The sequence below is a fragment of the Hyperolius riggenbachi genome, chromosome 12, assembly GCF_040937935.1.
Source record: "Hyperolius riggenbachi isolate aHypRig1 chromosome 12, aHypRig1.pri, whole genome shotgun sequence".
NCBI lineage: Eukaryota > Metazoa > Chordata > Amphibia > Anura > Hyperoliidae > Hyperolius > Hyperolius riggenbachi.
In genome coordinates, this window is record NC_090657.1 from 50,481,989 (window position 1) to 50,504,220 (window position 22,232).

At 47.1% G+C, this 22,232-nt stretch overlaps 1 protein-coding gene across 2 annotated transcripts in view; it reads left to right on the forward strand.

Annotated features, from left to right (window-relative positions):
- The first annotated feature begins 15,453 nt into the window (after positions 1 to 15,453).
- Positions 15,454 to 22,232, forward strand: part of LOC137541128 (glycogenin-1-like) — a 41,341-nt gene continuing 34,562 nt past the window's right edge. Inside the window, exon 1 of one of the 2 annotated variants that reach the window (XM_068262279.1) lies at positions 15,454 to 15,599. The gene's annotated coding sequence lies outside the window, so the exon portion shown is untranslated. The remainder of the gene's footprint in view (positions 15,600 to 22,232) is intronic. The other variant, XM_068262278.1, reaches the window with a different exon arrangement.

The window sequence follows — 22,232 nt, forward strand, 5'->3', positions numbered from 1 at the left end:
CGTGCCTTCTGAACACTGTACTTTGGTCCAGGGCCGCACGAAATCACGCCACCCCGACCTCGAACAGACCTGCCATGTGGCCTTCCTCTGGCTCTGCCTCTGCCTGTTGTTTTGTCTATATTGGGTGGTGGTGGGGGGGGGGGATGAAGTGAAAGGTATGCACTGACTTGATTAATACAATGTGCGGTTACACAGGTGCAGTGAAAAGGTGACTGCTGGTACAACAATGTGCGGTTACACAGGTGTAGTGAAAAGGTGACTGCTGGTACAACAATGTGCGGTTACACAAATGTAGTGAAAAGGTGACTGCTGGTACAACAATATGTGGTTACACAGGTGCAGTGAAAAGGTGACTGCTGGTACAACAATGTGCGGTTACACAGGTGCAGTGAAAAGGTTGCAGTGACTGCCGGTTTATAACACTGCGTGGTGTCACGCAGGTGCTGTGAACATGAACGGGTATGCACGGTCAGACTGCTATTACAGATATGCAGCTGTCACACACACAGGTGCAGTGAACAGTTATGCAGTGACTGCTGGTATATAACACTCCATGCTGTCATGCAGGTGCTCTGAACATGAACACAGGTATGCACGGTCGGACTGGTATTACAAATGTGCAGCTGTCACACACAGGTGCAGTGAAAAGGTAGGCACTGAATGTGCTGGGCATTGCACAGTATAGCAATTAGCAAGGGCCAGCTGCGACACACAGGGCTGTATAATGCAGTGTCAGTGGCACACACAAAAAAAAACTTCACAAGAACATTAGCTCTGAAAAGAGCTCTTTTTGTGGTGCTTTTCAACAACAAATATCAGCTAGGAGCAAGCTACAAGAGCCTAACTTAGCTTTCCCTATCATCTCTGCAGCCGGTTCCTCTCCCTTCTCTCACTACTGCAGCAACACCGAGTGAGATAATGGCCGACGCAGCTGCCTTATATAAGGTGGGGGGGGGGGGGGCTCCAGGAGGGAGTGCAGCCTGATTGGCTGTCATGTGTCTGCTGACTGTGATGTAGAGGCCCAATGATGTAGTATAGAGGCGGGTCGAACTTGCCATTAAGTTCACGTTTCGACGCAAACACGAACTACTGATGTTCGCGCAAATAAGTTTGCGGACGAACAGAACAGATTGGTTTGATAGAAAGAGAGTAGAGATGAAAGAGAAACAGACTGTCTTAATGTACAGTTCAAATACCGTTATTGGTAGTCCATGCGGCAATTGCAAGTCTTTGGAGAAAGTCCAAGATGGCCGATTGCCATGCCTTTGTGAGAAATAATCCAAGTGATTTTGCCAGTGTCCAGCTGGCTGTCGGTTGATGGTAACTCAACGTCAGATTTTAGCAATTGGCCTTTGGACCCAGAGCTTTCTGAGCTCTATCAAGTTATAGCCCTTCACTCCAGCAAGGAGGAGTGAGGGCGGGTATCACACGCCTCTTGGAACCTGAGATGAGCCAGCCCCTTCTCATGGAGACAGAAATATATCTAAATCATGATAGGTGTTGTTATGTTAAATCTAGTAACATTTTTAGGTTGGTCAGAATTTATCAATAATGATGATACCAAACCGTGTGGTTTGTTCCGAATTTCATAATAAGCAAGTTCTAAAGGCTGACGCCCATTTGGAAAGTCATATTTATGACAAAAGATTGATTTCATATTTGTTAGGTCACAGGTTTTGTAACTGGGCAGAAGGCCAGCTGTTTTTTCCTAAAGTGGTTTGGCAGGATGCTAGCAGGACCCCCTGGTGGTTGGCTCTTTTCATGTACGGGGAGAGCAGTCTAGGTGAGAAATTTCTCTCCCCATATGGTTGGTTGTCCTGGATCCTAGCAATATCTCCAGATCATTGCTTTGGGATCATCCCCTACTCCTCCAGTCCCTCCAGTCCATGGGCATTCACAATCTCGCCCTGACCTGGCTTTCATCCTACCTCTCCAACCACTCCTTCACGACCGCCTTCAATGAGTCCTCATCCACCCCCAACCACCTCTCGGTGGGAGTCCCCCAAGGATCGGTCCTTGGCCCCCTACTGTTCACCCTATACACATTCTCCATTGGCAAGGTTATCTCCTCCATGGGTTTTAACTGTCATCTGTACGCAGATGACACCCAGATCTACCTCCACACCCCTGACATATCCACTACTACCATAGACAAGGTCTCCTCCTGCCTATCAGCCATCTAATCCTGGATGTCTGCTAGGTTCCTGAAACTAAATCTAGACAAAACTGAATTTATGATTTTCCCACCCGGCCATCCATGAACCTTCCAGATGTGCATGTCACTGTTAACCACTCTACCATTCGCCCTACCTCTAAGCCCGCTGTCTGGGTGTCACCCTGGACTCCGCACTCTCCTTCACTCCCCACATCCAAAACCTCACAAAGTCCTGCAACTTCCACCTTCGTAACATCTGTAAGATTCGCCCTTTCCTGACCTCTGCCACTAGTGTTGGGCGAACATCTAGATGTTCGGGTTCGGGCCGAACAGGCCGAACATGGCCGCGATGTTCGGGTGTTCGACCCGAACTCCGAACATAATGGAAGTCAATGGGGACCCGAACTTTTGTGGTTTGTAAAGCCTCCTTACATGCTACATACCCCAAATTTACAGGGTATGTGCACCTTGGGAGTGGGTACAAGAGGAAAAAAAAATTTAGCAAAAAGAGCTTATAGTTTTTGAGAAAATCGATTTTAAAGTTTCAAAGGGAAAACTGTCTTTTAAATGCGGGAAATGTCTGTTTTCTTTGCACAGGTAACATGCTTTTTGTCGGCATGCAGTCATAAATGTAATACATATAAGAGGTTCCAGGAAAAGGGACCGGTAATGCTAACCCAGCAGCAGCACACGTGATGGAACAGGAGGAGGGTGGCGCAGGAGGAGAAGGCCACGCTTTGAGACACAACAACCCAGGCCTTGCATGAGGACAAGAAGCGTGCGGATAGCATGCTTTGTACCACCATGCAGTCATAAATGTAATAAAGATAAGTGGTTCAATAAACAGGGACCACGCAGCAACGCTAACCCAGCAGCAGCACACGTGATGGAACAGGAGGAGGCGCAGGAGGAGAAGGCCACGCTTTGTGAGACACAACAACCCAGGCCTTGCATGAGGACAAAAAGCGTGCGGATAGCATGCTTTGTACCGCCATGTAGTCATAAATGTAATAAAGATAAGAGGTTCAATAAACAGGGACCACGCGGCAACGCTAACCCAGCAGCAGCAGCAGCAGCAGCACACGTGATGGAACAGGAGGAGGCGCAGGAGGAGAAGGCCATGCTTTGTGAGACACAACAACCCAGGCCTTGCATGAGGACAAAAAGCGTGCGGATAGCATGCTTTGTACCGCCATGTAGTCATAAATGTAATAAAGATAAGAGGTTCCATAAACAGGGACCGGCAACGGTAACCCAGCAGCAGCAGCAGCAGCACACGTGATGGAACAGGAGGAGGCGCAGGAGGAGAAGGCCACGCTTTGTGAGACACAACAACCCAGGCCTTGCATGAGGACAAAAAGCGTGCGGATAGCATGCTTTGTACCGCCATGTAGTCATAAATGTAATAAAGATAAGAGGTTCCATAAACAGGGACCGGCAACGGTAACCCAGCAGCAGCAGCAGCAGCACACGTGATGGAACAGGAGGAGGCGCAGGAGGAGAAGGCCACGCTTTGTGAGACACAACAACCCAGGCCTTGCATGGGGACAAAAAGCGTGCGGATATAGCAGCAATGCTTTTTGCCGCCATGCAGTCATAAATGTAATACAGATGAGAGGTTCAATAAACAGGGACCGGAAACGCTAAACCATCCCAGATGTTCATCGGTCATGTTACTTGGTTGGGGTCCAGGAGTGTTGCGTAGTCGTTTCCAATCCAGGATTGATTCATTTTAATTTGAGTCAGACGGTCTGCATTTTCTGTGGAGAGGCGGATACGCCGATCTGTGATGATGCCTCCGGCAGCACTGAAACAGCGTTCCGACATAACGCTGGCTGCCGGGCAAGCCAGCACCTCTATTGCGTACATTGCCAGTTCGTGCCAGGTGTCTAGCTTCATGCCCGGTTTCAGGTCCAGCGGTGCCAGCCACAAATCCGTCTGTTCCTTTATTCCCCTCCAAATTTCCTCCCCTGTGTGCTGCTTATCCCCAAGGCAGATCAGCTTCAGCAACGCTTGCTGACGCATGCCAACAGCTGTGCTGCACTGCTTCCACGATCCTACTGCTGCTGGTGCTGGGTTAGCATTTCCGGATGAGGTACAGCTTTGAGATGCGTTGGAGGAGAAGGAGTCAGAGAGGTAGGTGCTGCTGTTGTTATCCAGCTGTTTGCGGCGTGGGCAACACCCGCGCCGTAGCAGGTGAGGAATCGCTGCCAGGCTCCACAAGGTTCACCCAGTGCGCGGTAAGGGAGATGTATCGACCCTGGCCGAACGCACTCGTCCAGGTGTCAGTGGTGAGGTGAACCTTGCAGGCAACGGCATTCTTCAAGCTTCGGGTTATTTAGCTGACCACGTGCTCATGCAACTCAGGCACTGCAGAGCGCGCAAAGTGGTAGCGGCTGGGAACCACGTAACGTGGGATGGCCACTGACATCATGCCCTTGAAGCTGTTTGTCTCCACCACTCGATATGGCAGCATTTCGCAGGCCAGAAGCTTGGCTATGCTGGCTGGCTGTTACTGCCACGGCCCGGGGGTCATTTGCTGGCAATTTCCTCTTGTGCTCAAACATCTCAGAGACAGACAACTCAACCGTAGCGCTGCACACCGAAGGGCTGTTGGTTGTTGTGTTTGATGAACACTGGGAGACCTCAAGAGCACTAGTCCGGAAAGTGACAGTGTCAGCATCGTCTGATGTTTGTGAATGTTGTGAACCACGCAATGGCTGGGCTACTGCTGCTGCTGAGGCGGGTCTGGTGGTGAGTCTGGTGAACCCAAGGGAGGCAGTGTTGCTGGTGGTACCCTGTCCTGCCGCGTTTGCCCACAGAGTGGGATGTTTGGATAGAATGTGGCGGCTCATGCTGGTGGTGGAGAGGTTGTTAATACTTTTCCCCCTGCTCAGGCGGGTCTTGCACACCTTGCAAATCGCCATGGTAACATCCTCAGTGCAGTCTTCAAAGAAAGCCCAGACTTTAACTGGCTGAGGACTCGGACCTCGTGCGTGATGTGCTGGTGCTGCTTAACCCACTGCTGGACGCTTGAGAGGTCATCCAAGTAATTATCTGGTCCTGTTCTTTTGGATCTGTGAGGGTTGTTGTCCTGGACAACATGGGCAGTATTGAGTGGGTTTTCTTGGGTGCTCCCCTGTGGCCTGTACGTGAACCGTCAGGGGAAACACCTCTTCCCTTGCCCCTCCCTCTTTCACCGGATTTCTTCCTCATTTCACTTATCCTTAAAGTACACGCTGACTGGCAGCAGTACAGTGGCAGTACAGAAATGCTATACAGTGGTGGGTGAGCGGTGTACCACTATTGTCAGCAGTGACACAGAGCACAATGCTATACAGTGGCGGGTGAGCGGTGTACTACTGTTCCCAGCAGACACAGAGTGGAAGTAAACACAATGCTATATAGTGTGGCTGAGCCGTGTACACAGAGTGGCATTAAACACAATGCTATATAGTCTGCTATATAGTCACCCCGAACAGGGTGATGTTCTGCAGAACCCGAACAGTGGCAAACACTGTTCGCCCAACACTACTGGGAGGGAACGCAGATTTTAGTACCTAAACACACGATACAACATGTTTTCCGGGGTCGGACTCTGAGGCACATACAGATGGTCCCGATCATCATCCTCATCATACAACTCTTCTCCTGAGTCTGACCCACCCACCACCTCTGCCACCCCAACATCCCCAGACACAGACCCCTCATCGTCCTCAATATTAACTTGGGATGCTGGCCTGAGCCAGACCTCCTCCTCCACATCAGGCCCCATCATCTCCTCAATGGCAGCCCTCATTAATCGCTCTGGCGACGGACTGATGGACACAACGTTCTCCTCCGGGGAGGGCTGCTGCTGACCACTGGCTGCTGGGGTGGATGTTATAGCTTGCGTGGGGCGTTGGCTGTTGCTGTTGTTGGGAGTGCTGCTCACAGCGGAGGTCTCTGGGGAACTCATGTTGAGCTCATATAGTGGTTGACGGTGAGTGGAGTATTACTGATCCCAGCAATATACACACTGACTGGCAGAGTACGCAATGCTATATAGTGTGGCTGAGCGGTGTACACAGAGTGGCAGTAAACACAATGCTATATAGTCTGGCTGAGCGAGCGGTGTACTACTGTTCCCAGCAGAATCAGAGTGGCAGTAAACAATGGTATATAGTCTGGCTGAGCGGTGTACACAGAGTGTCAGTAAACAATGGTATATAGTCTGGCTGAGCGAGCGGTGTACTACTGTTCCCAGCAGAATCAGAGTGGCAGTAAACAATGGTATATAGTCTGGCTGAGCGGTGTACACAGAGTGTCAGTAAACAATGGTATATAGTCTGGCTGAGCGGTGTACACACAATGCTATATAGTCTGCTATATAGTGTCAGTAAACAATGGTATATAGTCTGGCTGAGCGAGCGGTGTACTACTGTTCCCAGCAGAATCAGAGTGGCAGTAAACAATGGTATATAGTCTGGCTGAGCGGTGTACACAGAGTTTCAGTAAACAATGGTATATAGTCTGGCTGAGCGGTGTACACAGAGTGTCAGTAAACAATGGTATATAGTCTGGCTGAGCGGTGTACACAGAGTGGCAGTAAACACAATGCTATATAGTCTGGCTGAGCGGTGTACACAGAGTGGCAGTAAACACAATGCTATATACTCTGGCTGAGCGAGCGGTGTACTACTGTTCCCAGCAGACACAGAACAGTAAACAGAATGCTATATAGTGTGGCTGAGCGAGCGGTGTACCACTATTCCCAGCAGACACAGAACAGTAAACAGAATGCTATATAGTGTGGCTGAGCGAGCGGTGTACCACTATTCCCAGCAGACACAGAACAGTAAACAGAATGCTATATAGTGTGGCTGAGCGAGCGGTGTACCACTATTCCCAGCAGACACAGAACAGTGAACAGAATGCTATATAGTGTGGCTGAGCGAGCGGTGTACCACTATTCCCAGCAGACACAGAACAGTGAACAGAATGCTATATAGTGTGGCTGAGCGAGCGGTGTACCACTATTCCCAGCAGACACAGAGTGGCAGTAAACAGAATGCTATATAGTGTGGCTGAGCGAGGTACACAGAGTGGCAGTAAACAGAATGCTATATAGTGTGGCTGAGCAAGCGGTGTACTACTATTCCCAGCAGACACAGAGTGGCAGTAAACAGAATGCTATATAGTGTGGCTGAGCGAGGTACACAGAGTGGCAGTAAACAGAATGCTATATAGTGTGGCTGAGCAAGCGGTGTACTACTGTTCCCAGCAGTGACACAATGACAGGGGGGACCCTGGCTAGCGTGGCTGGAGCGCGAACTACCCTGCCTGCCTACCCAAAGCTAAACCCACAGACAAATGGCGGAGATATGACGTGGTTCGGGTATTTATTTACCCGAACCACGTGACCGTTCGGCCAATCAGAGCGCGTTCGGGTCCGAACCACGTGACCCGTTCGGCCAATCACAGCGCTAGCCGAACGTTCGGGGAACGTTCGGCCATGCGCTCTTAGTTCGGCCATATGGCCGAACGGTTTGGCCGAGCACCGTCAGGTGTTCGGCCGAACTCGAACATCACCCGAACAGGGTGATGTTCTGCAGAACCCGAACAGTGGCGAACACTGTTCGCCCAACACTATCTGCCACCACCAAACTCCTTATCCATGCCCTCATTATTTCCCGCCTTGACTACTGCAATGCCTTTCTGTCTGGTCTCCCTATGACCCGAATACCCCGACTGCAGTCCATCATGAACGCGGCAGCCAGAATTATCCACTGCTCCCACCGCTCCACCACGGTGGATCCCCTCCTTGAATCCCTCCACTGGCTTCCTATCCAGTCCATAATCAGATTCAAGATACTGTGTCTGACCTACAAATCTGTCCTCAAAACCTGTCCAACCTACATTTCTGATCTTACTCAGAGGTACACACCTAGCCGCTCACTCCGCTCTTCCAATGCACTTCGCCTGACCGCCCCCCTGCATCACCCAGTCTCATGCACACCTCCAGGACTTCTCAAGAGCTTCTCCAACACTATGGAACTCCCTACCTCCACCCATTAGGGCAGCCCCCTCCTTCAACATCTTCAAGAAGGCCCTCAAAACTCACCTTTTCACTCTGGCCAACTACCCCTCACAAGTGCTCTAAACCCACAGCTGAACTCTGGTCCCCTACCGTGTCCTTACCTCTCCCTCTAGATTGTAAGCCTTTGGGCAGGGTCCTCCTCATTTTGTGTCCTACCTGATCATGCACCTCCATTACTGTGAACCCATGCTACGCATCTGAGTGAACCTAACTTGCCTAATCTCCAGTGGCGTAGCTAAGGAGCTGTGGGCCCCAATGCAAGTTTTACAATGGGGCCCCCCAAGCACTCTACACATAACAATTGATACGTCACACCAAAACCTGCCAATGGCAACTACAGTGTCAGAGGTGCAAGAAGGGGATGGGAAACAGTTTGTTAATGATTACTAGTATTCACAGCATCTATAGAAGTGATTATTATGAGCACAGGACCAATAGAGAGCTAATACTGCAGTTGAGGGAGGGCCCTTCGGGGCCCCTCTGGCCCAAGGGCCCCGATGCGGTCGCTACCTCTGCAACCCCTATTGCTACGCCCCTGCTAATCTCCATGCTCCCATCCAGTGACTGACTAAGCATTACCTTGTACTCCTACAGTGCTGAATGATCTGGTCTTTCTTGTATTCCTATATTGTCATTTTGCTATATGTCACCCCTAAATATTGTCTGTAACCTAAACTAATGTCCAGCTCTGCGTAATATGTTGGCGCTTTATAAATACAATAAATAAATAATTTGGAAAAGGAAGTCATTTGGTCTACCTAGTGATTACAGGAGTATCTGACTTGCCCAAGGGTAATTAGCATGAAGTTGCTACACTTGACCAGGGAGAGGAACTGTGTTAACCCCTGGTTCCCCTGATCTTTTTTAAACGAAACCTTTTCCCTAACTTCTGTCACTTTTTAATAGTGGCTACAGGGAAAAATTTATAAGGCTCTAACTACTTTATTTGGACGAATAAACGTTTATTCGTCACACAGCCCTTACTCTTTTTTTTTCTCCTAGAAACCACACTGTCATATCTAGCTTGCTTTGTAATCACATGTGAGCACAGCATAGGCCATATTTCAGCAGGTTCTGCAGAGGGATGAGGTGTATTTCCCTTCTCAGCCTCATGTCACACTGAACTGCCCTCAGCCAATCAGTGAGAAGCAGGAAAGTGGGAGGGAAGATAACAAGCTTCCTTCTCCTCTGCATCTGCAATGTACCAAATAAAGCCAGGCTGGCTGAGATAAGATTTATTACAGCAGAAATATTTATGATTATAGTGGAATGCTTGCAATGCAGGGTCAGGTTGTAGACTGCATAATAAACACACAGCAGTGGGTAAATGGAATTTGATTTTATGGCTGACAATCCCACTTTAACAATCTACATTTATTCTGGAATAGAGATGAGCTTCCGCATTCCACAGAATTCCGATTTGCGAGTTTCTAATCAGCTTTACAAAATTGGTATGTGGAAATCAGAATTCCACAGAATACCGCATTAACGAGACTCAGAAATTTTAGGCCAGACGCAGGACACGACAAGTACTTTGCCAATCAGAGAAACAATATTGTGCCGCGGAAATCAGAATAACGCTGAATTTTTAGGCCACTCACGAGCCTCGGAAATATAAGGCCAATCAGAGAATGTAGAAGTGTACCACAGTTGCCAATCGGAAATGCGGATTACGGATAATGGCATACATGCGCAAAGGATAGTGGATCCTGCGAAAAACAATATATTTTTTTTTTACCGTTAATTAACTTTATTGACAAAAAACATTTTGCAGCAATCAGAATGCTGGAAATCAGAAATTCCGATTTTAATAATAATAATCCGAACATTTGTATAGCGCTTTTCTCCTGTCGGACTCAAAGTGCTCAAGTGCTGCAGCCACTGGGACGCGCTCAAGAGGCCACCCTGCAAGTGTTAGGGATTCTTGCTTTGAACTCCTTACTGAATACGTACTTGACCTAGCCAGGATTCGAACCCTGGTCTCCCATGTCAAAGGCAGAGCCCTTAACCAGTACACTATCCAGCCTCACAAAATTCCGTGGAAGTTGGAAAGACACTTGTCTGAATGTGGAATTCCATCGAAATGGACATTTCCAACCATCCCTATTTTTTAACAAAAAACTAAATATTAATAGTTATTCAAGCATTGACACGTGATCATATTCTGGAACGTCATCATAACTTTTCAAACCATGAATTTCATCATGAATGTCTTGTGTCGCTAGTTCCTTTTTCCATGTATAACAATCTACATTTACCGACTGTTTTATACTGGGGGCTTTTTGCAATTCATCCACGATTGCAACACAGTCACAGTACGCAAGGATATCAATAAAGCACTAGAAACTGCAACACAAGTTTTATACTAGTGTGATGCATTTGCCATTGGATTCTGCCTGACGTCCTGCATGTTGCATTGATTCTTGTGTTCCTAGCCTCCGGCAAAAATAGCAAAACGCAATCACAGAGAAATTGCATTTTGGGATTTGCAGTGTAAAATAGCCCTTAGGGCTTGTTCACACTAAGGGCGCTTTTGTTTTTTTTTAAGTGCTGCCGATTTTCAGAATCGCCCTAAAAGCGATTGTGCAATGATTCCCTATCAGAGTGTTTACATCTGAGCGGTTCGATTCCGAACCATTCACCAAAGTGCTGCCTGTACCATTTTCGGGGTGATTTGCCTGAATGGAAGGTATAGGGAAATCGCAAAGTGCTTGAAAAAAATGCTTTGTATAGTGATTTCCCCAGCGCTTTCATGAATAAATACATTGGGCTTGATTCACAAAAGAGTGCTAACTGTTAGCACGGCCGTTTTCGCGCAAATTTTTGCATTGCGCGCGCTCGCGAATTTTCACGCGAAACTATAATGTTTTCGCACGCAAACGTGAATTTTACTGTGAAACCAATATCGTTTTCGCGTGAAAATTCGCGTTTGCGCGTGAAAACGTTATCGTTTCACGTGAAAATTCGCGAACGCGCGCGATGCGAAAATTCACGCGAAAACGGCCGTGCTAACAGTTAGCACTCTTTTGTGAATCAAGCCCAATGTATTTATTCATTTCTGGATGAAAGAGTTCACTTCCTGAATGACGTCAAGAAGTGAAAAAATGAAAAGCGCTTTACAAAAAATCCCCAATGCGCAGGTAAGTGCCGGGAGGTGCTTAAAAAAAAATCGCCCACAAAAATGCAAAATGCTGGCGTCAGCGATTGTGATTTATGATCTGAACAAGATCTTAAAGTAAACCTGTAGAATAAAAAAAGCCCCTGGGGGGGTAGTTACTCCAGGAGGGGGAAATCTCTGGATCCTAATGAGGCTTCTCCTGTCTCCCTCCGACCAGCCCAATCCAGCGCTTTGCAATAGATTGGACCCGATCGGGCTTGGCTATTACCTCCAGAGCCCGAGTGATGAGCCGCTACTGTGCATGCCCGAGGCTCCCAACATGCGGTGACAAGCGGATCTTCGGAGGTTCCATCACTGGATCCCCTCCCTGAATTCTAAAGAGGCTTCCTTCACCTTCCCATTCAGCCTCGTTCCAGCAGAGAGAACCTCAAAAGCCTACCAAGAACAGCTTGCCAGCGCTTCGTGCATGTGCAGCAGCAGCAGCTTCCCGCCAACCGTGCATGTGCAGCAGCAGCTTCCCGCCAACCGTGCATGTGCAGCAGCAGCTTCCCGCCAACCGTGCATGTGCAGCAGCAGCTTCCCGCCAACCGTGCATGTGCAGCAGCAGCTTCCCGCCAACCGTGCATGTGCAGCAGCAGCTTCCCGCCAACTGTGCATGTGCAGCAGCAGCTTCCCGCCAACCGTGCATGTGCAGCAGCAGCTTCCCGCCAACCGTGCACGCTTTGCACAGGGGCAGTAGCAGCTCTCCGCTTCGGGATCTGCCAGAAATATCCTGTGCAGTAGAGCAGACTCGATTGGGCTTGGCTATTTCCGCCAGAGCCCAGAAGCGGAGAGATACTACTGCCCCTGTGGGAGTCGCACACGGTTGGGAGGTCCAAGCGCTAGATTGGGCAGGCTGTGGAAGATAGAGGAAGCCTCATTAGGATCCAGAGATTTCCCCCTCCTGAGGTATCTGCTTTTTTTATTTGTTTTAAGTTACGGATTCCCAATTAAGGGGAAATTAAGTAAGAGGTATACGGAGGCTGCCATATTTATTTCTTTTTAATCAATACCAGTTGCCTGGCAGCCCTGCTGGTCTATTTCTCTGCAGTAGTTTCTGAATAACACCAGAAACAAGCATGCAGCTAGTTTTGTCAGATCTGACTTTAACCACCTTAGCGGTATGGACGAGCTCAGCTCGTCCATTACCGCCAGAGGGTGCCGCTCAGGCCCTGCTGGGCCGATTTGAATGAAATAAAGTGCAGCACACGCAGCCGGCACTTTGCCAGCCGCGTGTGCTGCCTGATCGCCGCCGCTCTGCGGCGATCCGCCGCGAGCAGCGGCGAAAGAGGGTCCCCCCAGCCGCCTGAGCCCTGCGCAGCCGGAACAAATAGTTCCGGCCAGCGCTAAGGGCTGGATCGGAGGCGGCTGACGTCAGGACATCAGGACGTCGGCTGACGTCCATGACGTCACTCCGCTTGTCGCTATGGCGACGAAGTAAACAAAACACGGAAGGCCGCTCATTGCGGCCTTCCGTGTTACTTTTGGCCGCCGGAGGCGATCAGAAGAACGCCTCCGGAGCGCCCTCTGGTGGGCTTTCATGCAGCCAACTTTCAGTTGGCTGCATGAAATAGTTTTTTTTTATTTAAAAAAAACCCTCCCGCAGCCACCCTGGCGATCTTAATAGAACGCCAGGGTGGTTAAAGTCTGAAACACCTTATCTGCTGCATGCTTGTTCAGGGGCTATGGCTAATAGTATTAGAGGCAGAGGATCAGCAGGACTGTCAGGCAACTGGTATTGCTTAAAAGGAAATAAACATGGCAGCCTCCATATACCTCTCTCTTCAGTTGTCCTTTAAAGGTGCTCATTAATGGTACAATATATTCCTCAGATGCGATCATTCGATCAGATTTGCGGGATCATAAGTAATCAGAAAGTAAATATCGATTGTTTCTATTAACTCGTCAATTAGAGCACTTTCTCTCTTCAGGTACAATTGTAAAATCCAACATTCCTATAGCAAAAATTCTGTATTCCAATCAGCCATAGAACCATTTGACGTCAATTTTCTACACATACTGCTACGATTTCTGTACAATTCGAGCATAAAAATCTCTTCAAATGATTGCATTGTATTAGATTGGTTGCGGGGTCTTTTGAGTGCGATTCTTTTAGGGGTGTCTGCATCCAGACTGCGCATGCTCCGACTGGCCCTCACTGAAGAACTTTACCAGCTAAACAGAGCCGGGACAAGGTCTTCCAGCACCCAAGGCTGAGACACCAAAGTGCCGCCCCTCCATCCCTCCACCCCAGGCGTCACACACTGATTGCTATTAGACTAAGAGGTGCCTCAGGGCCCTCAACACCTTAATCTCTAGTTATCTGGCTTGCAGTCACTGCCATGTATCCCCTTTTCTTATTTCTCTCTGCTTCAAACACAATAGGGGAATGATAGCTAAGTGAGTTCTGCTTCCCCTCCTACACTGCGCCCGGAGGCTGGAGCCTCTCTCGCCTCTGCCTCGGCCTTGCGGCTAAATACTGGAGGATGCAGGTGGTGCAGGGGGGCGGCGAGGGAGTGATCAGCCTCAAGGGGGCTGGAGGAAACCCCATGAATGTTTTGTTTTTTTTATATCCTGTCTCAGGTACACTTTAACCACGTAATGACAAGCTGACTTATAAAAACGTCCTGCTAGAGCCTCTTAGGCTGCTTTCACAGTAAGACGTTACAGGCGCACGTTAGTGCAGCCTGTAACGCTCCCCAACGCACAGCAATGTAACTGCAATGGGCTGTTCACAGTGCCCACGTTGCATTACATTGTAACGCTGCACATCAATCTTAGAGTGCAGCATGCTATAGCGTTAGAGCGGCTTTGCCACGTTAGCCTGCTTGCACAGGCACAGTGATTAGCCACATGGCTAATTAATATTCACTGCACTGTGCTGACGTCACTGGCGGGACCACGTGATGCGGAGTGTTCCGCTCACGTGGTCTCCACCAGCGCATGCGTACTATAGTACGCATCACGGACGCATCAAAGAGTCGCTTAACTCTTCGCTAACGTCCTCTGCCACCACCACCATGCGTTGCGTTAGGTGCACGTTATGCGACCTTAACGCAGCACCTAACGCAACGTCTTAGTGTGTAAGTAGCCTTAATGGCTCCAGGACGTTTTTATAAGTCAAACAGTGCTGCTGCCGCTGTGCACGTGCACGTAGGCGCTCCCGCGCGTCCACGTGCATTCCTTTGCACGTGCACATAAAAATTGTGGAAAAAAAAAAACACCAAAGAAAAAATACACCTTTATCTCCAAATACTATATTGTCACCATACTTTGTACTAGGGACATAATTAAAATCTTGTGCTAACCAGGACAAATAGGCAGATAACATGTGTGGGTTTTATGTACAGTAGCAGTGTTTATATTAAAACCATAGGGGATGAAATTGGAGAAATAGTGTATTTTTTTATTTTTTCCTTATTTTTCCCTTTAAAATGCATAGAAAATAAAGTAATTACTGAAAACAAATATCAACTCCAAAAAGCCCAATTGGTGGTGAAAAAAACAAGAGATCATTTCATTGTGATTAGTAGTGATTAAGCTATTGGCAAATGAAAGGAATGAGCACTGAAAGGTGAAAATTGCTCTTGTCAGTTAGGCCTCTTTTCCATGAACTGTTGATAGGCAGTGAAATGCCTCTCAAACTCTCATAACTGCTCACTGATGCCTGGAAACTGCTTGTTGCTGCCTGGTAACTGCTCTTTGCTGTCTGGTAACCGCTTGCTGAGCACACAGCTCAACAGTCTATGGAAAGGAGGCCTAATACCTAGGGTAAAAACCGCTTTGGGGTAAAGTGGTTAAATTAACATTTGTATGAACTCTAGCAAGCAAGTGCTGATTTTGAGAGTAGTAGGGCTCAAGCATCCTGCAAAATTCTGCTTAGTCTTAATTTCAGGGAAAAACCGAGTATCTGGCTTATCAGAGATACGGTGCATTGCTTTATTATAGTGAATATTCAGGTTGCATCAATAGTAGTAGCAGCAGCAGCAGTAGTAGTAGCCAGCCCCGCCCCCTGGTTCTGCAGTAGCCCCGCCCCCTACATGTCATTCATCCAGGCAGCTCCTCCCTCGGCTGTACATAGAAGGAGACGTCAGATCCCTGGGAGGCTGAGCTTGGTGTCCGTACGGTGTGTCGCTGTCTCCGGCAAGAGACCTGCTGCAGCTGCCAGCCAAGGACAGACAGAGGACTCCCCGCCAAGCCAGGTCTCCGTGCGTGGCCATGCCTGATCTGTAGATGACATTGCATGATTGCTGATCTCCTGTGTGCCGTGATCTGCTGCTCCGAGCATAGATCGGGGGCCACACAGCTGCCCCCGGGTCCCCCCGGCTCTCCAGCAATCCCATGTCACATAGGCTGCATGCCAGGGACGAGGCTGGTGCTGCCAGGCTGGAAGTGGTGTGTGCAGGGGGGCAGGCAGTGCAGGACATGCACACAGCATTAGGTGCTGCCAATCACAGCCATACCCTCATAGGAGCTGCACTTCTGGGGTCCTGTGCCATCAGGTGGGAGTGGAGGCTGCACAGTGAGTGTCAGCTCCGCAGGCTAGCCTCAAAAGAGTACCTGAAAGCAGAAAAAAAAAAGTTAAGCTGGCAGAAAAATACTCAATGTATGGCCGGATAAACCATTAGATTGAATCTGATCAGCAAGGGATCTATGGCCTTTTCATACACAGCATAGTGTTATCCTGAAATTGTCCTGCCGCTGCTGCCTGCAGGGCTGCCCCCAGGAGTATAAATGCTAGGTACACACGTTGCGTTTTTGCGTTTGATAGATGCGTTTGATTTCCGTCATGTCTGATTATTCATTTTTATTTTTTTTTTAATAATCTTTATTTGTGTCCAATATTACTTTTGATTGATTTACCGCTTGATTTCTCATAGAAGTGAATGGAAATTGATAAGAAAAAAGAGAATCAAATTGAGTGGGAAATAGACTGAAAAAACACAATGGGCTCTATTCATAAAAGGTTACCGCAAGTTTTCCGCTCAAAACAGCGGATTTTCCCGTCCATTTAGCAAAGTGGGCATTCATAAAAGCTGTTCCCGCATGAAAATCTAAGATCCCCCAGCAGAGCGAGAAATTTCCGCCCCCTCTCCAGTGTTTTTCTAGATTTATCTAGAAAAAAGTAACAAAATGGCCATTCATGAAGTTTAGAGGAAGCGGTATGTGGACGGAAAATACCGCTTCCTCTGATTTTGCGGATTACATACAAGTGAATGGGACAGACCTCCCAGAGAGAGCAGTGCACGGAGGGACTCTGCCGGCTGAAGTGTTTCCGCATGTCTTCCGACAGCTTACCGCCAGCTTTCAGCGGGAGATCTCCGCTCTTGCATTGCAGCTGGCAAGGTTTTTTTGAATGACCACCCAGAAGTGTAAAATACCGCTGCGGTATTTTCCCTCCAGGAGTTTTTTCGCCACAACTTTTTTATGAATAGAGCCCAATGGGCTCTATTCTCAAAGACTTCCCGCATGCGGTAAAGTGCATGCGGGAAGTTACCGACCAAAACACCGCCACATTGAAATTCTCAAAATGTTCCGCATGTTTTTTCCGCATGCAGAAAAAGTGCGGGATTCATGCGGAAAACTTTCTGCAAAAGTCGGTATTTTCCGCAATAAAAGATCAATTCTCAATGTTCAGGCGCATCATTTCGTTGTTAAAAAAAAAATAAAAAAAAAATAGGTAATTATCACCTACAAGTAGTAGGTGATATATTCCGCATCCCATTGACTTTAATGAAGTCTGGAGGCTTAAGGCTCATACACACATCAGACTATAGTCTTTGGAAAATGAAAGATCACAGACCAATCTTACCACCCTTCATGTAGTATGAGAGCCATACTCTACACAGTCTTTTCTATAGAGCTGAACTCCACATCAGGAAAAAATCTTAGCAAGATGCTGCACACACAGATGCTGTACAGACACAAAAGATAAGTATCTGCAAAAGATCTGTTCCTGCCAAAAATCCATTCCTGCAAATTGCAATGATAGTCTGAGATCTGCAGATCATCATACACACGATTTAACTGACATTCATCTGCAGATCAAGCAATCATCCGCAGATCTGAAAATCCATCCTGGTGGATCTGATCTGCAGATGAATGTCAGTGAAATCATGTGTGTATGATGATCTGCAGATCTCATAGACTATCATTGCAATTTGCAGGAATGGATTTTTGGCAGGAACAGATCTTTTGCAGATACTGATCTTTTGTGTCTGTACAGCATCTTTGTGTGCAGCATCTTGCAAAGATTTTTGTCTGATGGGGAGTTCAGCTCCATAGAATAGACTGTGTAGAAATGCTCTCATACTACATGAAGGGTGGTAAGATTGGTCTGTGATCTTTCATTTTCAAAAGACTATGGTCTGATGTGTGTATGGGGCCTTAAGGGCTGTACTTGCTGGACTTTAACTTTTTTTTAAACACTTTTTCATGCGACCCTTTCACCGCATGATTCCCGCATGAATAATGGCTGTTTCCGCTTCTTTTTTTCCGCATGTGAAAAATGCGGAGTTTACCGCTGGCGGAAAAATAGCGGTAAAATTTTGCGGAAAAGTTTGGTCTTTGAGAATAGAGCCCATAGTGTGTACCCAGCATAAGGACCTGTACACACAGGCTGCGTTTTTAAAATCCTATGCGTTTTTAAAATCCTATGCGTTTTTTTTTTTTATCCCCAGGGTCTTGTTAAAAAAATAATGAAAGTAGTGATGACCTGCACACAGTGGTGCGATGCATTTTTAGAAAAACTCAGTGACTGCTGCGCTTTTTAAGGGATGTGCTTGAAAAAATGCATTAAAAAATGTGATTTTTTTTTTCATTGCGTTGTTTATGTAAACAATCAGGAAAGAATACACTCAGCAAAATCGCATCGCAAACGCACAAAAATTGCGAGTAGAATTTTTATTATAAAACACAATTGCACTGCGTTTGCAATTGAGCTTGGCTAGTGGAACGGGCACTCGTGGTGACACTGGGGGAGGTCGTGCTGGTGGATAGGTAAGCCTTTAGCACTGCACATGGGTACAGGAGGGACACCTATACAATTGGGAGGGACGCCGGCCAAGGGTCCATCAGTTGTCGCGATATAGAATGCCATTACTGCCGCACACCCAATCGAGCCCTTGCGACTGAGATTTTTCAACAACCCTGATCGATCCGTTTGACTAATTTTAGCTGAAAAACGATTGAAAGATCAGATGGCCATTTTGCAGCACTGATTCTCTTCCGCTTCAATAAAGTAATCGATTCGTAAGGTCTGTTGCCCCAAAATATCGAGTAATGTGTGGGCCCTCTTGGGTAACTCAGTAGTGTAAACTCTGGATAGTCCAGAGGCTTCCGTAGATTTCTGTGCTGGGACCATTAATGTGGATTATTGCTGCAGCCACAATCCTCTCCATATACGAGCGCAGCCGCACTCCGCAGGTTCAAAATGGCCTGTGCAATTAGCACAGAGCTGCTAGTGCATACATTTTTTTTCTACATGCTACTGCGGAGGTTAGCGCAACTGTGAAGATGGAGGTTCCCGGCCAGCAGCAAAGAGGAGTCCGGAGCCAGAGGCTTCCGTCTACAGCCCAGTGCACACCAAAAACCTCTAGCAGATCTGCAAAATGCTGGAGGTTTTTGAAGCAGATTTCAGAGGGCCCTTTCACACCAGAGGGATTTTTCGGCGTTTTAACACCACGGCTGAAGTTGGCGTTTTGCTAGGTAAAAGAAAGTCCATAGACTTTCATTTTACCTTTCACATCTAACTCGGCGTTTTGAAGCGTTGCGTTTCAACGCTCCCAGGAGCTTTTTCAGGGCTGTTAACAGCCAAAGTTGGCTGTTGGCGTTTCAATGATAGTCAATGGAAAACGCCAACTTCAGCGTTTTCAAAGCCTTTTCAAAGCGTTTTACAGCTATCTTGTTCACTTATTTTTATAGAAGAAAAAAAAAGGACGTTTTCATATGGGCTGTAAAACTCTTTCAAAAGGCTTTGAAAACGCTATGTATTGGCGTTTAGCAAAAGGCTGACTTTCAGCCTTTTCTACTGCAGCCTCTAGTGTGAAAGAGCCCAGAGCGATTCTAGGCATGTATAGAGAGGTTTTCTAAACATGCCTAGCGTTTTGTGAAGCGTTTTTTTGGTGTAGCAGATTTCATATATTGTTACAGTAAAGGTGTTACTGAACAGCTTCTGTAACAAAAACACCTGGAAAACTGCTCTGATCTGGCATTTTTAAGAGCTGTTTTCCACTTTCCTATACTTTAACATTGAGGAAGTAACTCCTCAGAAATCTAAAAAATGCTGCAACCCCCGAGTTTGTGGAAAAAAATGAACCGCTCTGGTGTGCACCATCCCATTCACTTTCATTAGCCAAGCGGGTTTCCCCCTGCAAGCATTAAAAAACGCTTCAGAACCGCTCTGGTGTGCACCAGCCTTACAGTGGTTTGTATCTATTTTTTTGTTTCTAAGGCTTCTGGTTTGTGCTAAGGTGGCTGCACGCGGTATAATAAAAATAATTGATTTTATGGCAATTCGATAGAAACTATCAGTTGTACAAAAAAATGTAAAGGTTTTTTTGTTTTATGCAACCGAAATATCTAATGCTTCATACACACTTGAGATAAAAGTCTTCGGAAAAGGCAAGATCACAGACCAATTTTACCCCATTCCATGTAGTATGAGAGCCATACTCTACACACTCTATTCTATGGAGCTGAACTCCCCATCAAATAAAATCTTTGCAAGATGCTGCACACAAAGACGCTGTACACATTCAAAAGATCAGTATCTGCAAAAGATCTGTTCCTGCAAAATATCCATTCCTGCAAAATGCATTCATAGTCTATGAGATCTGCAGATCCTCATACACACTTTGTTTAACAGACTTCATCTGCATATCTGGCAATCTGAAAATCCATCCTGGTGGATCTGATCTGCAGATGATTGTCAAACCAAGTGTGTATGAGGATCTGCAGATATCATAGACTATGAATGCATTTTGCAGGAATGGATCTTTTGCAGGAACAGATCTTTTGCAGATAATCTTTTGAGTGTGTACGGGCATCTTTGAGTGCAGCATCTTGCAAAGATTTTATTTGATGGGGAGTGCAGCTCCATAGAATAGACTGTAAACTGAGTATGGCTCTCAAACTACATGGAAGGGGGTAAAATTGGCCTGTAATCTTGCCTTTTCCAAAGACTTATATCTCAAGTGTGTATGAAGCATAAGTGTTCGTTTTTTTTTTTTTCGTGTTTTTTTTTTTTTTTTTTTTTTTTATACAACTCGATCGGCGACGGCAGAAATTTCTCTACACTTTTTTTTTTTTTTAAAGAAGATGGAATGGTGTAGGAAAGCTTGTCAATTTATTGATTTAAACACCCATGCCCATTTTTCAGAGTTAACCACTTAACGACCAGCTAACGCCGATAGGCGGCGGCTGGTGGTTTGTGGTTTTACATGGAAACGGCCACTCGTTCGAGCCACAGTTCCATGTCACTTCACAGAGGGTGTCGCCGTGAATAGCCTGCGAGCCTCCGATCGCAGCTCGAAGGCTAATTGTAAACACGCGGGGAAGAAATCCCAGCTGTTTACATCAATACGGCACTGCTGCGCAGCAGTGCCGTAAAGGAGATCGGCGATCCACGGCCTCTGATTGGTGTGATAGGCAGAAGCCTATCAGAGGCGGCGCAGGACGAATCTCCGACCTGCGCCGCCCATGGAGGGAGGGGTAGGAAGGGGAGGGAGGAATTGCGCTGCGGAGGGGGGCTTTAAGCAGCCCCCCGCTCGGCCACAGACCCCCCCCCCCCTAGCAGGTCATCCCCCTAGTGGGGGGAAAAGGGGGGGGGGGGAGGGAGGAGTCTGATTGCCCTGCCTTTCACACGATCTGTGCTGCAGGCTGGAGAGCCCGCAGCACAGATCACAGAGAACAGCCCCGGTCGTTAAGTGGTTCATCATTTTTCATAATTTGGGAGATATTGAACCCGTGATAGATTGCAGGTCTGTGGAGTCTGAGTTGATGGTTTCATGAACTGAGAAGTTAGTCAGATGATTTTTGTACCGACTCCACCGCCTTGATTGGTTGGATTTCAATTTAAAGCTGCCCATTAACGGTACAATTTTTTTCTTCAGATGTGATCTTTTGACGCGGTTTGAATGATCATAACTAATCAGAAGGTAATTATCCATTCTTCCCATTAATGGAACGATTTAAGAAGGTTTTATGTACAGCTCCACAGAATATGTTGGCCCTTTATAAATCAGTAATAATAATTCCGATTCGATCATAAAATCTAACTTTCGGATCCACAATTTTTCCTTTTCCATTCCAAGAATCATATCCCTTCAATTTGTGCCACAAACAGCAAAGTTTTGTTAACAATTCAATTATAAAAAGTGCGTTAAAAGTTCGAATCAGGAGAAATGAATGGGCACCTAAAAGTAAATGAGAAAACTGTAATGCAGGGGTGCTCACGCTTTTTCAGCTCGCGAGCTACTTTAAAATTCGCGAAGGCCAGGAGATCGACCGACATATAAATGCACGCGTAACACCCCCCCCACCCCCCCACCCTATATGTGCCTTCAGTATGGGATAGCTGGGTATATGTGCCTTCAGTATGGGATAACTGGGTATATGTGCCTTCAGTATGGGATAACTGGGTATATGTGCCTTCAGTATGGGGTAGCTGGGTATATGTGCCTTCAGTATGGGATAGCTGGGTATATGTGCCTTCAGTATGGGATAACTGGGTATATGTGCCTTCAGTATGGGATAACTGGGTATATGTGCCTTCAGTATGGGATAACTGGGTATATGTGCCTTCAGTATGGGATAACTGGGTATATGTGCCTTCAGTATGG